Source organism: Neovison vison, chromosome 6 (assembly GCF_020171115.1).
Source record: "Neovison vison isolate M4711 chromosome 6, ASM_NN_V1, whole genome shotgun sequence".
Taxonomy (NCBI): Eukaryota; Metazoa; Chordata; class Mammalia; order Carnivora; family Mustelidae; genus Neogale; species Neogale vison.
Genome location: NC_058096.1, coordinates 49,301,570 through 49,316,115, shown reverse-complemented (window position 1 = coordinate 49,316,115; position 14,546 = coordinate 49,301,570).

Here is a 14,546-nt window from a genome sequence, read left to right as displayed (position 1 = left end):
TCTTGGAAAGAGGAAAGTGGTCTTAATTTGATTCCAAAGACTGAATTATAAAAACACAAATAGGGAGAAATGTGTCTAATAAAAATGCCTGTTAACTGATTAATTAGTGACCTAGTTTTAGTTACTAATTAGGAGAAACAGTGAGTAATAACTCTGTTTTTAATAAGCTTTGTTCAGGATAAGCCCTAGTCACTGTTAGCTCTTGGCCTTGTGATGCTGGTCAGCTTTCTAAGTCCTTCAGTATATGTCCCATCTGAGCTAGTTCTTACTGGACTCTGTTCCATGAACTAAACTTTAAATTATCTTTTCACCAACATACACACATGTTTTGTGTCCCCCACATAAAAAAAGAAAAGAAAAAGATTTATTTATTTATTTATTTATTTATTTATATTTATTTTAGAGAGCATGCTTGGGTGGGGTGGGGGGCAGAAGGGAAGAGAGAGAGAGAGAATTTCAAGCCGATTTCTCACCAAGTGGGAATCCCAATGCAGGGTTCAATCTCATGACCCTGAGATCCTGACCTGAGCTAAAACTGAAAGATGAAAGCTCAACTGACTGAGCCACCCTGGTGTCCTGTGTCTTTCCCCTCTGCCCCGCCCCCTCCCTTCTTATTTTGGTGCAAATAAATCTGTCCTAAGATAATAATAGCTGTTAAGGAATCATGATTTTTAAAAAAGATTTTATTTATTTATTTGAGAGAAAGATAACATGTGAGCAGGGAGGGGCAGAGGGAGAGAGGGAAGAATTTGAACCAGGCTCTGCACTGAGAGCAGAGCCCTATGTTGGGGATCAATCCCAGGACCCTGAGATCCTGACCTGAGCAGAAAATCAGAGTTGGATGCTTAACCAACTGAGCCACCCAGGTGCCCCAAGGAATCATGATTTTCTAAGTACCAACAAAATGGTATGTGGGCTTTCTGGATAGTTCATGTTTCCAAATGAATAACTCTTATTGTCAATATTGCACACACCATGGCAGATTTGGGGAAGAATATGCATATTTTTGGCAGGTGGGTGTTTGAATGAGTCTCAGAAAACCCTTTTCTGTACCATGTACACGCTTTTATTCCATTATTCATTAATGTTTTTATAATTTTTAAAATTTGTGTCACTGACTTTCCACTAAACTGAATTCTTTAATGTTAGAGTCATATCTTGCTTATTTGTTATTCATGAAGCCAAAGAATGGTTTGCCTACTGTTGACAGAGTTTGTCTATAGTAAACATTAACTCAATTGGCTTGAGATAGTGGGTTATATGTAGGTACCTATTTTATGACTAGCAAGCAAATGATTAATTTGTATCTTGGGAACAAATTAGGTGGACCTGGGAGGGGTTTACAAACTGTTTGGAAAGAAATGGTTTATAGAGATTTTAAAGTAACCATAAGCGTGTCAAGAGACTATGGACTCTGAAAAACAATCTGAGGGGTTTGAAGGGGCAGGGGGTGGGAGGTTGGGGGAACCAGGTTGTGGGTATTAGAGAGGGCACAGATTGCATGGAGCACTGGGTGTGGTGCATAAACAATGGATCTTGGAACATCAAAAAATATATAAAATTTTAAAAAAGAGTAAGGAATGTGCTAGCATAGTAGATACAAGCTTCTTGTGTGTGGTTGGTGAGGGAGTGAAGATCAGGGAGCTTGCAGAGACAAGTTTGTAGGAATAAAAATTTAACTTTACTTTGTATTGATAGATTTGGGAGCATAATGCATATAGAAAACATTGTTTAATCTTAAAATACAGGTGTTTTTAAAAAATGATCTGATTTCTTATTTATTTCCTTATTGCAAAGAGCAGAATAAAATAAAGGTACTAGGGAGCAAGATGTGACTCAGTTCTTCCCTTTATTCAAACCAACCAACCACAACAAAGCACTACCAGAGAGAGGGATAAGTTAGTTAAACCTGTCAGTTTTATTTATGTTCTTGTAATCATATCTTTTGAAAGTGATGCTGTGCCTTTAAAATTGATCCTGCTTATCCTGCACATAGCAGCAACTGATTTTGTTATTTCCTCTCAGGTTCCCCATGTTCACCATCGGGGAAAATTCATAACTAAATCCTAGCAAAGTGGCTGGTGTCTCTGTGCTCCAAAGGAAAACCCCTGAAGTGGGAAAGCTTTATGCAAGATTCCTCCAGGTCATATTTTCCATATTTGATATAAGTTCTTGGAAGCATCTATTTGGCTCCATGCTCCTAAAGGGGCAGGTATTCGTTTTGCTCAGTGTCAGATCATTTGTAAATACTTAGAGTCATATTGCTGTTTATGTGATACCATCAAAAGTTAAATATTTTATTCCCTATAATGAATGAAGGAAACACATTTAAGATTCAGATTTTTTTTTATTTTTTAAGATTTTATTTATTTATTTGACAGACAGAGATCACAAACAGGCAGAGAGGCAGGCAGAGAGAGAGGAGGAAGCAAGCTCCTTGCTGAGCAGAGAGCCTGATGCGGGGCTCGATCCCAGGACCCTGGGACCATGACCTGAGCCCAAGGCAGAGAACTTAACACACTGAGAAACCCAGGTGATTCATGATTCATGATCCATGATTCAGATTTTAAAGTGCTATTGCTCTGAAGTCACAGAAAATAAAACAGATTCAACATTTTTTGAAATTTGAGGAAAAATTGAATTGTAATTATTTGAAAAAACAGCATGAGTTTAATCTCCAAATGATCCTTATGAATTAGTAGTTATGATGCCCCTTTCCCTACCCTTTGAAAATTTTTTACCATGGGCACCATTTTTCCACTTAACTTTTTATGGAGAAAACTCCTGTGAAATTTCTTTTCCTCAAAGAATCTGTGCTTTTTGCTGTCTTAATACCTTACTTACTATAAACAAGAGAAGCCTGATGATATAAACTAAAGAAAAAAATGATTCTTTTCCTTTTTTTATGCTATTTGGATTTGGAATACCTCAGATAAAATAAGAATCTAGGTCACATTCTACCGTTTAGTGATAATTTCATTTTAGATGAATAATCAATAAGTAATTCACGTTGCAGTCTCCGTTGGGAAAATGGATTTAATGGCCTGTTTCCAGAGCCAGGTTAGACTCTCAAAGTATCCACATAAAGAGAGTGTTGGGTTGGAACTGCACCTTTAAGATGCTCCTGTTTCTCTTAAAAATGTTAATGTAAAGATAACTTATTTCTAGAGAGATTTATTTTCCTTATGAAGTGCTCTCCATGACAGTAGTGTAATGATCTCTCTTCCTCAAAAAGAAAGCTCTAAAACACATGTTGAGGGTTGGAAATACCTTCTGTTCAATACTGTGAGCCAGGAAAATTTTCCATTGCTTCACTTTTTCTTATTTTACTTTCAGATTTGCCAGTGATGTTTCAAAATCAGCATTTAACTTGGAATTGAAAAGCTGCAAGCTTAAATGGACTTTCCATTAATGAACAGGTTTAGACATTATTTTATTTTGAGGATCATCTTAAATTAATTTTGACTTAAAAATACATAGTTGATATTTTGGAAAGATCTATAAAATCAGATGATTTTTCAGTTTTATTAAAGCAAGGTGGAGAGAATAGAAATAGAAATCTAGTAATGTTAGGGGACATATAAACACACTGGCTTTGCCATAATTTCTTCAGGGCCCAGGTAGGAGCCACATTGATTGATGGTATTTAATCATTTCTTTTTGATGCAGGCCTGTGATACATTGTGCTGCCCTTATCTATACATTTACATCAGGACCTCACAGTGACCATCACTTGGGATGGCTCAGCAGTGTACCAAGCGAGAGCCAGATCCCTGCTGTCTGTTCCAGAACTTACCGGGAAAAGATAAGAGCTACATGACAATCTGCAGAGATAAATATGTTACAATTCAGTTACTCCAGAGTTTCCTTCTAATTGCATTAAAAACATTTTGGCACTAATGCTATTTAATTTAGAACAGATGATTGGGTAAAATTATTACCGAAAATGTTCACTGTTGAGGCCCTCTTTTATCGCAGACTTATGTGAATTGAAACACAATATTTTGGGGGTAGAGGGGTAGAGGGAGGGGGGGAGAGAGAATCTTAAGCAGGTTCCACGCCCAGCATGGAGCCCGACATGAGACTCTGTCTCATAACCCTGAGATCATGACCTGAGCCGAAATTAACCTTTGGACTCTTAACCAACTGAGCCACAAAGGGCTCTTGAAACACAATGTTTTTAACCTCTCAACTTTTATATTGATTTAAGGGGCAAAAATATTGCCATTCCCAGGTTATAAAACTATTCCTCAGAACCAGAAAAGGAAGTAAGATACCTTGAGAACTCCATTTGAAGTTTCTTTTTATTATGTAGGAGACTGGAAAATGCAGTAATTCTAGCCAACAGAGGTAGTCATGAGAACTGATTTTCCAGTATTAATCCATTTGCCAAAATTTAGACCATGTACAGAACTCACAAGCCACCCAGGTCTGAAAACCTAACTCCCATCTCAGCCACCAGTGAAGTGGGAGGTACTTTTGTGTTGATGGGCACATGTAATGTCTCCATCCCAACCTCGTCTTAATGTGACTTCTTGACCCTCTGCATAAATTTTGAGTTGCTGATGGCTTCTAGCTCTGGCATCCTCTTCTTCCCTGGCCACAGTGATCTGTGTGTACTCATGGTTACTATGTGAGCTCAGTGTCTGCTCCACACTCATCACAGTCACAGAGAACTTGTGTCCGAGGCTGGCCTACACAGTGCCAAGTGGATGGGAGGGCATGTTGGGCTGAGTGGCTGGAAACAGAGACTGACAGTGCAATCTGTTGTTAAAGTAGCTAGTAGAGGTGTGGCAGATGAATAATATGACATCTTTTCCCCTAGCCCTGAAACTTGTCACTTTTAAGATGAACACTAAATAAAATCAGCAGGTCTACATGTCAGTATTGTCATCAAATTTAACTTCCTAAAGGAATAAGATGGTTTTTTTTTTTTTTTAAAGTAAAGTTATTGTTGTTCTCTTTCATATGCCTCTCTTTGGTCTGCTACTAGTTTGGGTGTCCTATGTGATTCTGGAATTATTGAAAAAGATGGCAACTTTCATTTAGCCATGGTTAAATTTTATTCCTTTCTAACAGATAGGTAGGTTTCCTCCTATTCATATATCTGGGTTTAGAGCATGCAAAATAGCTTCTATATTTGACTAATCGAAACATAAATTTAACTTTGGGCGAATTTCTTCATGAAAAGTTGCCTGTTATCTGAGGATTATCAAGCGTCTAATCTTACTCATTCCCGGGGATGTTCTTACAAGTCTCTAAACGCCTTTTCTCCAGAGAGTTTTAGAAGGGTGCAGAATAGAAAATAAACACTTTAATAATTAATAAACATTGGCTAAATAGGGAACAAAAAGAGAAGGAGAAAAAGTAGACTATGATAAACACTTTAAAAAGTTCTGGCCGTATTTGACCTAGGCTTCCCCAAAGGAGTTAAAATCATAGTTTATTGCTGGATTCTGATAACCAGGGGTTGGGGACTTGGGCAAGGAGAAGATGGCAGCGATCAGGGACATGATTTGCAGTCAACTATGCTGGTCAGAATCTGAGACACACGTGGTGGTGATGGTGGTGGGGAGGAGGTGGCAAAGGGTCCAGAAAGGCTAATAACTAAGGCACAGATAATGGTTTCAAACTTAGGATGGGCTGAGGTTAGCATCAAGACAGACAAGCCAATGGCAGTTATTTCTGAAGTCAAGTCAATGTTAGCCAGAAGTTGCTGCAAAATGCAAAAGTACATCATTGGAGCTCTGAGGTCCAAATCAGGGTGCAAGATAGAAGAGCCCATAGCAGATGAAAGAAAAAGACATCAATGAACAAAGGAACAGTCTAGCAAGGGTACCCGCAATGTGAGGAAATTTCCTGTTCCTGCTTCTGGATTTAAATGGCTCCTGAGAGGGGCACCTGGGTGGCTCAGTCGGTTGAATGTCTGCCTTTGGCTCAGGTCATGATCCCCGAGTTCTGGGATGGAGCCCCACATTGGGCTCTCTGCTTAGCAGGGAGCCTGTTTTTCCCTCTGCCTCTGTCTGCTGCTCTGCCTACTTGTGCTCTCTCTCTCTCTCTCTGTCAAATAAATAAGTAAAATCTTAAAAAAATTGGCTCATGAGAGACAAGAATTTCTCCCTTGGTGCTGCCTGGGCTCTGCTACACAAGCAGGCATTGAAGAGCCTAACTGAGGCTGGGAGGTGAGGACAAGGATCATTAGTGTGAAAATGACAATGAAAATCAAGGGTGCCTGGTTTCCCAGGGGTAGCCCTGTGGTGCTGGTCACTGAGTTACTTGGCTATTCTGAATTGTCAATTCTGAAATTTGCAGAAGGCCATTGATTTAATCTAAGAGTTCTTTATTTTGTATATTAGTCTAAATGAAAATCCTACCAAATGCATTAAAATGTGATTGGAAAGATCCCATATATGCACAAAATTCTGCCTTATAATTGTAATAACCTCTGGGCATTTTACTGAAAAATGAACATAAATTAACATCTAATCAATGGTGTAAAAAGCAAACTGCCTAATACATCTTGTAGCTCTTTTTAAAAAGATTGATCCATTTATGTTAATAGGCATTATATTTGTTGGTATTTATTTGTTTTACAAACTTATTCCTGCCTTTATTCTTGAAAGCCTGTTGTTGCTTGTTCCTATTGAATGCTGCTCTCAAAAAAGCCATGCAGTTGCTTATTTTCAGTTTGCATCTGTAATGAGACATCTCTATTCCCTAATTATGAATACCTTATTTTTTAAAAGATTAAAAAAAATATTTTATTTATTTATTTGACAGAGGCACGGTGAGAGAGGAATCACAAGCAGGGGGAGTGGAACAAAGAGTAGCAAGTTTCCTGGGCAGCAGGGAGCCTGATTTGGGGCTCGATCCCAGGACCCTGGGATCATGACCTGAGCCAAAGGCAGACAACTAATGATTGAGTCACCCAGGTACCCCTTTTTAAAAGATTTTATTTATTTTATTTGAGAGAGATGGAGAGAACACAAGTGAGAGGAAAGGACAGAGTGGGAGGCAGACTCCCCACCGAGCAGGGAGCCCGATATGGGGCTCCATCCCAGGACATTAGGATCCTGACCTGAGCCAAAGGCAGATGCTTAACCCACTGAGCCACCCAGGCACCCCATGAATACCTTATTTTTAAAGTTACCATTTACTGAGCATGTTTGGGGCCAAGTGCTTGATATGCAGTATTTCATTATTTTTATATCTGCCTTCTGCAATGTTTCCAATCTGTTCATAGTGTTAGTCTTTTTTTTTTTTTAAGATTTTATTTATTTATTTGACAGACAGAGATCACAAGTAGGCAGAGAGAGAGGAGGAAGCAGGCTCCCTGCTGAGCAGAGGGCTCCATCCCAGGACCCTGGGATCATGACCTGAGCCAAAGGCAAAGCCTTTAACCCACTGAGCCACCCAGGCGCCCCATTAAATTAGTCTTAATGCTATTCAAAATTGTGGGACTTCATAGTCATTTAGACCCAAAATTTAACATGACTGATTGAAGAATAAAAAACGAGTTGCCAAGTTTTCTGAGTTGCCCTTTTTAGAGACATCACCCAGTTAATGCTGTGACATTAATGTTGAACCCAAAGGAAGGGCTGAGAAAGTGTATTTTTCCTTCTTTAAGATAGTTTTTAAAAATACAGAGTAATAGGGGCACCTGGATGGCTCAGTTAGTTGGGTGTCTGCTTTTGGCTCAAGCTGGGATGGAGCTTGCTTTGGGCTTGCACGGAGCCCCTGCTCAGCGGGGAGACTGCTTCTCCCTCCCCCTGCTTTTGTGAGCATTCTCTCTCTCTGTCCCCACTCTCAAATGAATAAATAAAATCTTTAAAAATTTTGGAGTGTTATAAATCTTCATTTGAAGATAATTTGGAAAAATACGGAAAAGTGTAAAGAAAACAAATCATCCAGAGTTTCCCTTCAGAGGCAGCTATTATTTTGATGTCTTTCCTGCTAGTCTTCTTTCCTCTTTAACCTAATATTATGCAAAGAGCATTTTCATTAAAAATTCTTTAATTGCATATCAAAAACATTCTATCATGTAGATCAGAGGTAGCAAGCTGGTTGTGTGTGGGCCAACTGTTTGGACTTGGCAATATTAACAAATATTTGACTTAGTTGACAAAATATTTAATATCAGGAGATTTCCCACCACCTAGCCCACTTCACTTGTCTGGGTGACCTATTTGGCCACTTTGCTTTGAGAGTTCTGGGATGGCTCTACCAAAAGTTATGTTAGCCATTTACATATTGTGATTTATTTTAGGTTATTTCTGTTTTTAATAATTGCCAGAATGACTAATGGAAGGAATACCATTGTATTTTCTGAATTTCTGAATATTTCCTAAGAAAGATTTGTAGATTTATTTATTTAATTGAGGTTTCAAGTTCTTTTCTTATCATGCTTTCTTGGCAATCAAGTCATAGAACCTTCTTTCCATTTGGCCAGTCTGCTTATAGTATGTGCAAAGCAGGTTCTTGGACTGACTGCAAGGGTGTTCTCCAGACCGGGCCTCCTGCTGGCCTGGCATGGAGGGACTGTCAGCCGTCAGCATGAAAGCATGTCCAGGCTTGACTTTCCACTCACCTCTTTTGCTAAGACTTTGGCTTACGTGAATTTGGCCAGGATATCTTTTAAATTATTTTAAAAATCAAAGGTGAGTTAGTACAAGTTAGTTTTATGGTATTTGGTCACTTTTTACTCGAGTATAAGATTATTATTAAAAAGTAAATTTTTACTAGCATTCTTTAAAAATATTCTTAATTTTTTATTCCGAGTTATAAACTTTTGGGTGTTGTTCCAGTTTATCGCTTTTCTGTAATGTTTAGGAAAATACTTTTTAATAAAAGTCTCTATTGAAACTTTTAACACCTTGTTGTGGGAAAGTCAAAGATGCATGAAGCATCCTTCCTCTTGGAATCTAGTTGGGAAGACAGAACTCAAACACAGAGAATATAATCAAGTACATGACTGGATGGAGCAGGTTATTTCTATGGCTCAGGAGAGTCAGAGGAAGAGAAGATTCATTGTGGGTCAATAGGCTGAGCCAGGATGGTTAGTCCTGGGTTGAATTTAGGCTCTAGCAGACTTTATAGGTGATAGGGTGAGAGTAGCTGCAGCATGAGAGGAGACTGGCCTACCCGGGTAGAGCATTCAGGCTGGGAAGCAGTGAGGGGGTACATTTAGATGGGTAGGAGGTACTGCGGCTGTAAGGTGTGGAACACCAGACAGACCATGGTAAATGTACTCTGACGGACAAAAGGAAGCTCTTGGAGGTAAGAAACATCCTGATGGCAGCCCTTGGGGGACTTTGTTTTTCTTTCCTGTCACTGTGATTTACAGTCGTATTATTGTACTTCACTTTATGGGGGTTTGCAGATAATGTATTTTTTGCTAATCGAAGGTTGATGATGACCCTGCTTGGAGCAATTCTGGTGGCACCATTTTCCAACAGCATTTGCTCATTTCATGTCTCTGTGTCACATTTTGGTAACTCCTGCAGTATTTCAAGCTTTTTCATGATTGTCATATTTGTTATGGTGATCTGTGATAAGTGATCTTTGATGTTAGTATTGTAACTTTCAGGGCATCATGAACCATGCCCATATAACATGGGGAACTTCAGTGACAAATTTTGACTGTTCTAATGACCAGCAGTTTTCCCATCACTCTTCCTCTCCTCAAGCCTCCCTATTCCCTGACACACTGTATTGAATCTAGGCCAATTAATAACTGTGCCATGGCCTCTAAATGTCAAGTGAAAGGAAGTGTCAATTGATATGGCAAGCTTTATTGTTGTCTTATGTTAAGAAATTGCCACAGCCTTCAGTAACTACCATCCTGGTCAGTCAGCAGCCATCAACATTGAGGCAAGACCTCCACCAGCAAAAAGACTATGGTTCATTGAAAGCTTAGATGATAGTTAGACTTTTTTTTTTTTTTTTTTTAAAGTAGGCTCTATGCCCACCCAGTGTGGAGCCCAGTGTGGGGCTTGAACTCACCATCATGAGATCAAGACCTGAGCTGAGATCAAGAGTCTGACAGTTAAACAATTGAGCCTCCCAGGCACCCCGATGGTTAGTATTTTATAACAATGAAGTATTTTTAAATGAAGGTATGCACATTGCTTTTTAGACATAGTGCTATTGTACACTCAGGAGACTATAGTATAGTGTAAACATAAATTTTATATGCAGTGGGAAATTCATTTGACTTTATTGTGGTATTTGCTGTATTGTGGTGGTCTGGAACCAAACCTACAATATCTTCAAGGTATGCCTATATAATATTAGAACACAAAAGGAATGGACATAAGGAGGCCAGTTCAATGGTGGTTGTCATAGTTCAGGCATGACATTATGAGGGTAGGAATGTGGAAGATTTTATAGAAATGAATGCATTGAAGAAATTTTATATGGGAAAAGTTGACAAGATTTAAAGAATGCCTAGATATGGAGTAAAGGAAAAGAAAAAAAATCAGATAACTCTTAAATTTCAAGTTCTGGGCACCATAAACATTTTGGGGTTTTTAAATAGAAATGGGAATGCTTAGATTGTATTTTATTTTATGGCAGAAAGGATTATATGTCCAACTTTAGAAATAATTTCTATTTCTCCCTTGGCCCCCTCTGCTGCTGAGGTTTTGCTTTGTTTTGCTGATATGAGAGTATTAGATGGTGAGTTTGAGTGTGAGGAATAGTGAGTTGACAGGTTACTTTTGAAAGATATAAGATTTTCTTCTAAGATTAATGAACTATTTATGTTCCAACCTAATTAATTAATTAGCATAATGTTACCAAGACAAAAATCATGAGTTTTGTTTCCTGTTGTTCCCATGTGGACCAGTTCATTTTGACCTGCTCTTTGGCAACATACCTTGCTCTTAATTGTAAATGAACCAGTTTACAAATTCATCTGGTTAACATCAGAGATTAGGAATTTGAGAGAATAAATCAACACTAGCCAATTTCCACTTCCAAAACATGTATATACATATCTATGCACCCGTGAAGGCACACATACTGACATGTGTGTATACAAACATCCAGATCCATGCCTTTCTTATAGTGGGTTAGTGTATTTTTTTAGAGCCTTGACCGTATATTTCTTTACTGGATTATTTACTCTTTAACAGTAGATGTTAAAGGAATAAGAAATGACTAAAACTTAATAGATTAGTGTGTCTTAATTTTAAAGGGTTGAGTTGCATTGTAGAACATGGGAGAGAGATGTAAACATTACTTTGAATAATTTTGTCTTAAACACTGTAACATATAATTGCATACATTTTAAGAGAAGTAAAACTACTAATTTTGAACTCCTTGGCAAAGAAATTAACAAGATTAATTTTTTTAACAAAAAAGTCAGAATCCATTTTAAACACCATCCTAGGTTTTCAGATGAGCATGAAAGGGGCACCAAGTATCCCGGATACATGCAAGTCATAAAAGGCAGGAAAAATGATTTCTTTTTTCATGTTTGTGGATGAGATGAGCTCTCAGTTGGTCTAAGTGAAAAAGCATCATCGAATAGCAATGGTAGCCAAGTTTCCTTGGGAGGGAATAATGACTAAACAGCCCACAAACATGGCATCACCACACACTAACCTGTCTGCAGCATTGACCTCATATGACATGGTCCTAAATTCTTCTTTGTAGGGATTTGTGTTCCAAAGAAATTGCAAGAAGAGTGAGTTGAGCACCTTAGGGTCAAGTGGATCCAAAGAACAAAGTGATACTTTGAGGAGCAACAAAGATACTAAATTGGTTAAGACAAAGTCATACATAGAGTGCAAATGTAAAGAGAAGGGTGGGAGACTGAAGTGGAGCAAAAGACAGAGTGGAGCAAGAGCAAGGTAGGAATGAAACAAGGGGATTCCAGATTATGATTGCCTATGACTTGTTTTTATCAGTGGCTGGCTGAATGTTGCATGGGTAGTTTGGTTCGATTTAAAGAATGGGGTGAGTAACACAAGACCTAGGAACTTAATTATAATGAAATAGCTTTACTTTTATTTGATTCCATAGTTTCTGGTCTCCTGTGTTAAAAATAAGAAAATAGGGGCACCTGGGTGACTCAGTGTGTTAAACCTCTGCCTTCAGCTCAGGCCATGATCTCAGGGTCCTGGGATTGAGCCCCACATCAGGCTCTCTGTTCAGCAGGGAGACTGCTTCCCACTCTCTCTCTCTCTGCCTACTTGTGATCTCTCCCTCTCTGTCAAATAAATAAATAAAATCTTAAAAAAAAATAAGAAAATAGTAGATGTAGCCAAAACTGAAACAATGGGGGAGGAGTTGAGATGGCGGAGAAGTAGCAGGCTGAGACTACTTCACGTAGCAGGAGATCAGCTAGATAGCTTATCTAAAGATTACAAACACCTACAAATTCAATGGGAGATCGAAGAGAAGAAGAACAGCAATTCTAGAAACAGAAAATCAACCACTTTCTGAAAGGTAGGACTGGCAAAGAAGTGAATCCAAAGCGACAGGAAGATAGACTGTGGGGGGAGGGGCCGGCTCCTGGCAAGTTGCAGAGCAAGGGAGCACTAAATCAGGACTTTTTAAAGTCTGTTCCACTGAGGGACATCACTCCAGAGGCCAAACCGGGGTGAAACCCATGCGGGGTCAGCGTGGCCTCAGGTCCCGCAGGGTCACGGAAAGATTGGGGGTCTCTGAGTGTCGCAGAGCTTACAGGTATTAGAACAGGGAAGCCGGCTATAGAAACAGAGCCGAGGAGTGAGCTCTCAGCTCAGGGTTACCTTGAACCCGTTGCATGCTCGGTGAACTCGGAGCGTGGTCAGAGGCCAGGGAGACGGGAGTGATTGGGCGTTGTTCTCTGAGGGCGCACTGAGGAGTGGGGCCCCGGGCTCTTGACTCCTGGAAGGCCACCATTTTTATTCCCATCCTCCAGAACTCTACAGAAAGCATTCAGGGAACAAAACCTCCCAAAAGCAAACCAGAGCAGATTATTCAGCCCAGTCCCTGGTAAGGGCGGTACAATTCTGCTGGGGAAAAGACACTTGAGAATCACTACAACAGGACCCTCCCACAGAAGATCAACAAGAAATCCAGCCAGGACCAAGTTCACCTACCAAGGAGTGCAGTTTCAATACCAAGGAGAGCAGGAGAATTCCAGAAGAGGAGAAAGCAAAGTATAGAACTCATGGCTTTCTCCCCATGATTCTTTAGTCTTGCAGTTAATTTAATTTTTTTTTCAATTTTTTTCTCTTCTTCTGCTAATTTTTTTAACTTTTACCCTTTTCTTTTATTTATTTATTTATTTATTTATTTTTTTAAAGATTTTATTTTTTATTTTTTATTTATTTGTCATAGAGAGAAAAGTGAAAGCAAGCACAGGCAGACAGAGTGGCAGGCAGAGGCAGAGGGAGAAGCAGGCTCCTTGCCAAGCAAGGAGCCTGATGTGGGACTCGATCCCAGGACGCTGGGATCATGACCTGAGCCGAAGGCAGCTGCTCAACCAACTGAGCCACCCAGGCGTCCCTTTTCTTTTTTAACGTTTTTTTAACTAGTTTATCTAATATACATACATATTTTTTTCTTTTTTATATTTTTTTCTTTATTCGTTTTCTTTTTTTAACGGTTTCTTTCTTTCTGAACCTCTTTTTATCCCCTTTCTCCCCCCTCACGATTTGGGATCTCTTCTGACTTGGTTAAATCATATTTTCCTGGGGTCTTTGCCACACATTTAGTATTTTTTACTTGCTCCTTCATATACTCTTATCTGGACAAAATGACTAGGCTGAAAAATTCAACACAAAAAAAAGAACAAGAGGCACTACCGAAGGCTAGGGGACCAATCAATACAGACATTGGTAATATGTCAGATCTAGAGTTCAGAATGATGATTCTCAAGGTTCTAGCCAGGCTCAAAAAAGGCATGGAAGATATTAGAGAAATCCTCTCAGGAGATATAAAAGCCCTTTCTGGAGAAATAAAAAAACTAAAATCTAACAAAGTTGAAATCAAAAAGGCTATTAATGAGGTGCAATTAAAAAATGGAGGCTCTCATTGCTAGGATAAATGAGGCAGAAGAAAGAATTAGTGATATAGAAGACCAAATGACAGAGTACAAAAAAGCTGAGCAAAAGAGGGACAAACAGCTACTGGACCATGAGGGGAGAACTGGAGAGATAAGTGACACCATAAGATGAAACAACATTAGAATAATTGGGATTCCAGAAGAAGAAGAGAGAGAGGGGAGCAGAAGGTATATTGGAGAGAATTATTGGAGAGAATTTCCCCAATATGGCAAAGGGAACAAGCATCAAAATCCAGGAGGTGCAGAGAACCCCCTCAAAATCAATAATAATAGGTCCACACACTGTCACCTAATAGTAAAATTTACAAGTCTTAGTGACAAAGAGAAAATCCTGAAAGCAGCCTGGGAAAAGAAGTCTGTAACATACTATGGTAAAAACATTAGATTGGCAGCAGACTTATCCACAGAGAGCTGGCAGGACAGAAAGAGCTGGCATGATATTTTCAGAGCACTAAATGAGAAAAACATGCAGCCAAGAATATTATAT